The sequence below is a fragment of the Mercurialis annua genome, linkage group LG1-X (genome assembly GCF_937616625.2).
Source record: "Mercurialis annua linkage group LG1-X, ddMerAnnu1.2, whole genome shotgun sequence".
NCBI lineage: Eukaryota > Viridiplantae > Streptophyta > Magnoliopsida > Malpighiales > Euphorbiaceae > Mercurialis > Mercurialis annua.
Window position 1 is genome coordinate 13551163 of NC_065570.1, and position 7222 is coordinate 13558384.

Below are 7222 nucleotides of genomic sequence, written 5' to 3' on the forward strand. Positions count from 1 at the left end.
AGAAGAGTATGTCTAATGTGATGCGGCAGGTGCAGATATGTCAGGCAAATAAGAGTGTTTGATAAGACGTAAATCATGTGGTTGAGACCAAGGCAACTGTTTTGGAAACAATTTTGAAAACCCATTTGAGTTCTAATGTTTAAAAATAGTTTACTCGTCCCTAGTAAAGTTGCCATTGTGAGCGGAGCGGTGTTCGGGGGGCACTCGTCCAGCCTTATTGCTGACTTTGGATCTGGTTAGGTTTTGAAAATAAATGGATTCGCCACCTAGCTAAGCTAGGAAATGCCTTTTCTACTAACTGGGTAGATCTCTCACGCTTATAAGTGAGACCACCTTACATCGAACCAAAAGACCACGTTCGTGGAAACTACCAAAACTCTTGTACTTAGCTTATCGAACACTTTGTATATTTACGTGACATATTCGGTTATCTTATCTTAACACACATGCAGTCCATATGATATAGTACTAGGAATGTAAACACGTCTGAAAGCAGTAAACAAGTAAGACGCGCATATAACTCGATCTGGACTTCATGTAAGACATGTAGCATGTACTCCTAAACAATCATCTTATCTTGGTGATTTCTATCATATAGCAAACAATGGTGGATATTTACCATTTTGCATGCACAAAGCCTAAATTTGATGTATATTTTATTAAGTTATCTTGAATGCCTATACAACCATTAATTACTTTTTCATGGTAATCCTATGATTTTTAGGTGATTTGATAGACTTGTTGGATTTAACTAAGTTATCATAGTTAGGCTCAATAGCATGTTAATATTGGATCTAGACATGATTTAGAAAGCAGTAACAATTTAAGCATACACACGTGTAGTTGATATACATACAAGGTTAGATTACTTTTAAAACTTTTAAACTCAGAGTGTTTGGAACTCGTCTGTCATCTGGTAGTCTGTGTGATGGGATTTTAAACTTGGTAAGAACACATAAGTTCTTTGTCTTGTCAATATGGTTCCATCGACTAGAATCGGGGTCAATTATAAGTTCAATCAAACCCGAAATCTGGTATAGAATATTCTGGTCTTTGTGGGCTTGGGATTTGAAGCCCGGTTGGCATGGCGGGTTACAAATTTGTAATTCTGGAGTCATAATAAATTGGGATTGACCCATTAAAACATACAAACAAATCCTATAACTAATTGCATGTTCGTGGGCTCAAACGGGGCCTAATTCCGAGTTTAAACGAGCCCGGAAATACAAAAACAGTGTTACAACTATGAATGAAAGATTTGGGAACATCTGGCAATGAAGAATAGTGGCGCCCCTGTAAGGTGATGGCACTACTACGTAGTAGAGGCGGCTCCATGGTGAGATGGCGGCAGCGTCACTGTGGCTGGATTGAAGGGGCTAGTCGTTTTAGTTTGATTTCATGCAAAAATGCTCAACAACGATCAAAATACAAAAGAAAAGACTCTGAAACGTACTGAGATCGAAACACAATGTCTAAAATTGAATTAAACACCCTAAATACATGTTTATAAGATGATTTCATGGCAATCATATTCAAACAACTAAGAACGTAGAAAGAATGGCAATCATGGTAATTTAAGCTACAAGCATGCATTCTAAGTCAATTTTATGGCAACTATATCAAGAGCATGGAAACATGGCAGTTATGGCAAAGACACAGTTTATGGCAATTTCACAGTAAAATAACATAAACATGCAATCTAAGATGTTTAAACTAGCATTTCTAAATTCAATATAAAAAATAGTAACGAAAAGAAGGTTGGGGTACTCATAAGTACCATTTTGAGTCCTTGGCTTTTTTTTGGTGATCCGAATGTGGAATCAAGCTTCGGATCGATGTGCAGCAGTGTGTTTCTGAATGATTGAAGCATTTCTAGCTTGTTTGATTGACTGGTGTGTCTAGGGTGGGGGGTGGGGGAGGTTCGGCCAAACTATTGATTTTTAGGGTTTGATGTTTAAGTTTTCTTGCATACTGATTTCTCAGGTCCGACCCTTTGCTAGGCTGTGTTAGTGTTCTATTTATAGAGGTAAAATTAGAGTTAGTACTATCTAAAGTGTAAGTTGGGTTAGGAGTCAGCTAGTTAGTTAAAAACTACAAATGAGTAAAGTGATTAGCTATTTCTAATTAGGATTAGGTTTGACATATATTTAATTAATTAAATTCATATTAAATTGTGCATGCTAAATGATGGAGAAGAACGTAAAAGCAAAGCGGCAAAATCAACTAATACTTAGCAAAAGTCCGAAGGCTCAAAAGGTAAGATGACACATATGCTAAAATTACGTCGGTGATCCTAGGCATAAATACTAGCCAACGCAAACTAACGGGAGGGGGGGGGGGGATTAATGATGGAATAATAAAAAAACTAAGTAGTGGACATCGAGAGAGAAATCCCACATCGCCCAGGAAAAGGGCAGACACGCTGGAATGCCTATAAATAGAGAACGAACTCATACGCCCAGAGGTACGATTATCCTGACCTAACATATACAACTTCGTCTTAAAACTATCACTAACTTAAACATTTGAGTAGATACGAGGCCCAAAGCATGTCCTCGACCGTTGCTTTTCATGTTGTCCTCTCTTAACAAGATTTGGAGACTCACTTCCGGCATCCTAGATCCATCACTAAGTAAAAAGGGAATAAATAACTTATTTTGATGCCCGAAAGTGTTAAAAATGGCTTTTGGGACCCTAAAAGTTTGAGTATGGTTAACTTAGTCTGTCAAACTTTAAAATTGGCCCATAAACTTCTAAGATATTGCAATTACTCCAATATTTTCTGACTTAGATCACAATCTATTTGGACTTTTATAGGCTATTTGCAGCTAATTACATTTCAATCCTTCAAGTTTGGAATTGTGCACTGATCTGACCAGTTTGAAACCAAACAAGCGGACCACAAGCTCGTTAACTAGACAAATTTCTCTAGAAATCATCACTGGACGCTTCAGTCCCTTATCACTTTTTACCTGTTCGGGAAATAGGCGTCCACATTAGGTATGTCCATCATGAATATATTGTGATGCCATTTGGATTGACGAATGCCCCAGCTGCTTTTATTTCATTAACGAACAAAATATTTTAGCAATATGTGGATCAGTTTAAGCCAATTTTAGCAACATAAACAACATTTAAAAATTTTCTTACAAGTTTTAAACACAAACATCTTTATGCCAATTTTAGTAAATGTGAATTTTTGTTGGTAGAAATAGCTTTGCCTTTTTGGGAATATTATCTCAAGACATAGTGCACAACCAGATTCATCAAAAATTAAAGCTATTTTTGAATGAGAGTCACCTCAGAGTGTTACAGGTGTTCAAAGTTTCTAGGATTGGCAGGATATTAAAGAAGATTTGTAAAAGATTTTTATGTTATTGCAAAACTGTTGACAAATTTGTAAGAAACATTTTGAGGAATTAAAGAAAAGTCTTACTTCAACAACAATACTTTCTTTTCCATCTAAAAAAAAGGCTATGTAGTTCACACTATTGCATCAAAGAAAAACTTTGGATGAGTATTAATGCAAAATGAAAAGGTTATTACTTATGCTTCTAGACAGCTGCGACCTCATGAAATAAATTATCCAACATATAATCTAGAAATAGATGCCATTGTGCATGCATCAAGGACATTGAGACATTATTTATATGGTGCGACATTTCAAGTTTTCACAGATTATAAAAGCTTGAAATCCATTCCTACACAGAAATAGTTGAACTTTAGGCAAAGAAGAAGGATCGAGTTACTGAAAGATTATGCCTGTACTATAGATTATCATCCTGAAAAACAAAATGATGTTGATGATGCTTTAAATTAAAAAGTTATGGTCATATGGTAGGCATGCTCTGTTATATTGAGTACTTAGAGGAATGAACACTTGGTTGGACACACATGATGATACCTTATTAGCCACCTTGCAAGTGAAGCCTTCTTTTGAAGATAAAATTAAAAAAAACTCAGTTTGAATATCCTTATTTATAGAGATGAGAATAAAGGTTCAATAAGGAAAACACGATCAATTTGTTTTATGAGATAATGGTCTTGTTGGATACAATCGTATTTGTGTGCCTTATATAGAGAACTTAAAGAAGGATATATTAGAAGATGTTCATAATGCTCCTTATACGAGGCATCCTGGAAGTACTAAAATGTACAATAATTTGAAGCCTTGTTATTAGTTCCCAATGATGAAGAAAGGTGTGTCATAATTTATAGCTAAATGTTTAACATGTCAAAAAGTGAAAGTCGAACATTAAACACCTACATGTAAACTTCATTATTTAGCTGTAATTAAGTGGAAATGGGAGAAAATCACTACGGATTTTGTTTTTGTGTTTCTACATAAATTCGTAAAAACATGATTCTATTTGGGTGATTGTTGATTGACTTACCAAATCTGCTCATTCCCTTGATAAATTGGATACATTGTATGTTTATGAGATTGCTAGATTGCATGGTGTGCATATTTCAATTATATCCGGTAGAGATCCACAATTTACCTCACACTTTTGGGGTAGTTTATAAAATGTTATGAGTACTAACTTGCAATATGTAGAATATTTCATCCGCAAACAGGTGGGAAACTAGAGAGAACCATTCATACTTTGGAAGACATGATAAGAGGCTTTGCGCTTGGGTTCAAAGGGAATTGAGATGATCGTTTACCCTTGAAGGAATTTGCCTACAATAATAATTTTCTTTCTAGTATTGGTATTACTTTAAATGAAACAATGTATGGATGAAACTGTCGAAGTCTAGTTTGTTAGGATATTAAAGGAATGACACAACTTGAAGGTCCTAAAATTGATCAAGAAACTGTGGATAAGTTATATACATTCAAATAGTGTTTGAAAGCATCATTAGATCGGTAAAGAGCTACATTGATTGACATCCTAGGGAAATGGAATATAAAGTGGGTGAGAAAGTTTTCCTACAAGTATCTCCATGGAAAGGAATTTTGAGATTTGGCAAACAGGTAAAGGTTAGTCCGTGATATATTGGAACAAACGAAATCATTGAGAGTATTGGTCCACTGGCTTACCGACTAGTATTACCAGGAGAATTATCAAAAATTCATGACGTGTTTCATGTTTACATGTTATGAAGATATAGATCTGATCCTAGTGATGTGGTACGAGAAGCGGAGATAAAACTCAAAGAGAAATTGGTATACACAGAGGAACCTATAAAACTATTGGGCACAAAGGTAAATAAAATAAAGGAATAAAGAGATACTGATAGTTAAAGTAAGATGGAGTCGTTATTCTCCAAAAGAAGCTACATGGGTGGTAGAAGAACACATGAGAATGAAATATCCTTATCTATTCCATAATGGTGGTAAGTCTAAAATTTTAGAGATAAAATTTCTTAAGGCATGGAGAGTTGTAACACCCATATTTAAATTTTATATAATTATGCTCATTAATTTCAATCATTTTGATTGTCAAGAGTAAGTGTCATCCGTTAGCATTTACATGAGCATTGATATTTAATTAAATTAACGAGGGTTTCGATTAACGCAATAACTATTCAAAATGATTAAAATATAACGATATACAAATATATTAGAGCTAAATTGGAATGAAAATATGTCACTAAACTAAGTTTATTTGAGTTGTTTGAAATGAATTAAACTTTGAGATTTAAATTGACACTATACAAATATTGAAGGACTAAAGTTAACCTTATTCTAATGGAAGATGATTAACTCATCAAATATATATATATATATATATATATATAATATGGATTTATGGAGTTGGTATCCTAAACTACAAAAATTAAACATCAAAGAATAAAATTCTTAGGGTGGAAGTATGATTTTCAAGTAATTAGGTATGTTTAATGAATTGAGTTTTTTTATTTTAGATTTTCTGGTTTCAGCTCTATTTCTGGCAGAAATATTAATCATGTTGTTTCTATTATAAGTTGAGTTATACAACTCCAGATTGAATGCTTCTTGATTCAACGGAAACAATATCACGTCTATTATAATTTTTATTCTTTGTGTTTGATCAATTTCAGTTATATCATAGTCTAATACTCCACACCATGTTGTTTCTTTGTCTGTTTTTATAGCCTGATTGTGTGTCATTAAATCTTAAATAAATCAATGTACAAGAATCTATTTAATTGGTTATTTTTTTGTATCTCTTGTAGACTCATTTACTTAAACTCTATTAAAGGGCTTTGTAAAATTTTATTTATATTAAAGTATGTTTCACTTTAAGATAGGGTATGAGTTCTGCTTATTTTGTAAATTTGTGGTTACAACTCTATCTCCTGTGTAATTGCTAAATTGAGTTATACTTTTCCAAATGCTATGCAATTTGATTATTTGGAATCATTAGAATATTATCTAGAATTTTTTAGTTTTAATCTTAGGCCAATTGTAAGTTTTTTTGTTGTTATTGTGAAAAGTGAAATGTAAAATAAGAAAAAAGAGAGATTCCTACAAACGATGTCAAGTGATAGATCACTAAATGCGGTGGTTAATCTGGTCTGACCTAAGAACCTAAAAACAGGGAACGGTGCTCAGAAAGAACACCAGAAGTAGGTTCTGAGCGTTCTCTCTAAAAATCAAGTTACCATATTTGGTAAATGATAACGTAGCACATCTAGCAGGGGCGAAGCAACCTCGCCAGGAATGAGCATCACTAAGTCAAGCATTTCACCGACCTGGTAACAATGTCCGACCTTCTGGAAATCATAGAGCACATGACTTGGGGGGTCACCGGATCGATGGGAATCCAAACATCATCCGAGACAATCACGCTTGATGAGGTCGGACCCAGAATTCTATCCGGGCTCCAAGTCGTATTTGACTCAAACCTAGGCCGAGCTCCGAGGTCGTAAACCCGAAAGACCGAACCATCTGGTCCGAGCTCCGAGACATTCTCAGATACAGGAACCATGATAACTTGACTCCCAAGATATCCGGGCTTCAAGGCTTGACCGGGCTCCGAGGTCCTGCCCAGAAGCGCTCACTCGTGTACCGGATCCTGGGACCACAGAAGATCTTCTGACAGGTGCGTGAGGAATGTTCCCTCTGACACACCTAACAAATCGCGCCACCTGCAGGGATATTCTCCCACGTGAGCATAACCGAATTCTGGGACCACTGGGCTCACAGCCTGCCAGCAAGGCAGGTTTGTCCTTAAACCCTAACTATAAATAGAGGGTTTAAGGACAAACCCTAGGTAATTCTCTTTTTCTCAAC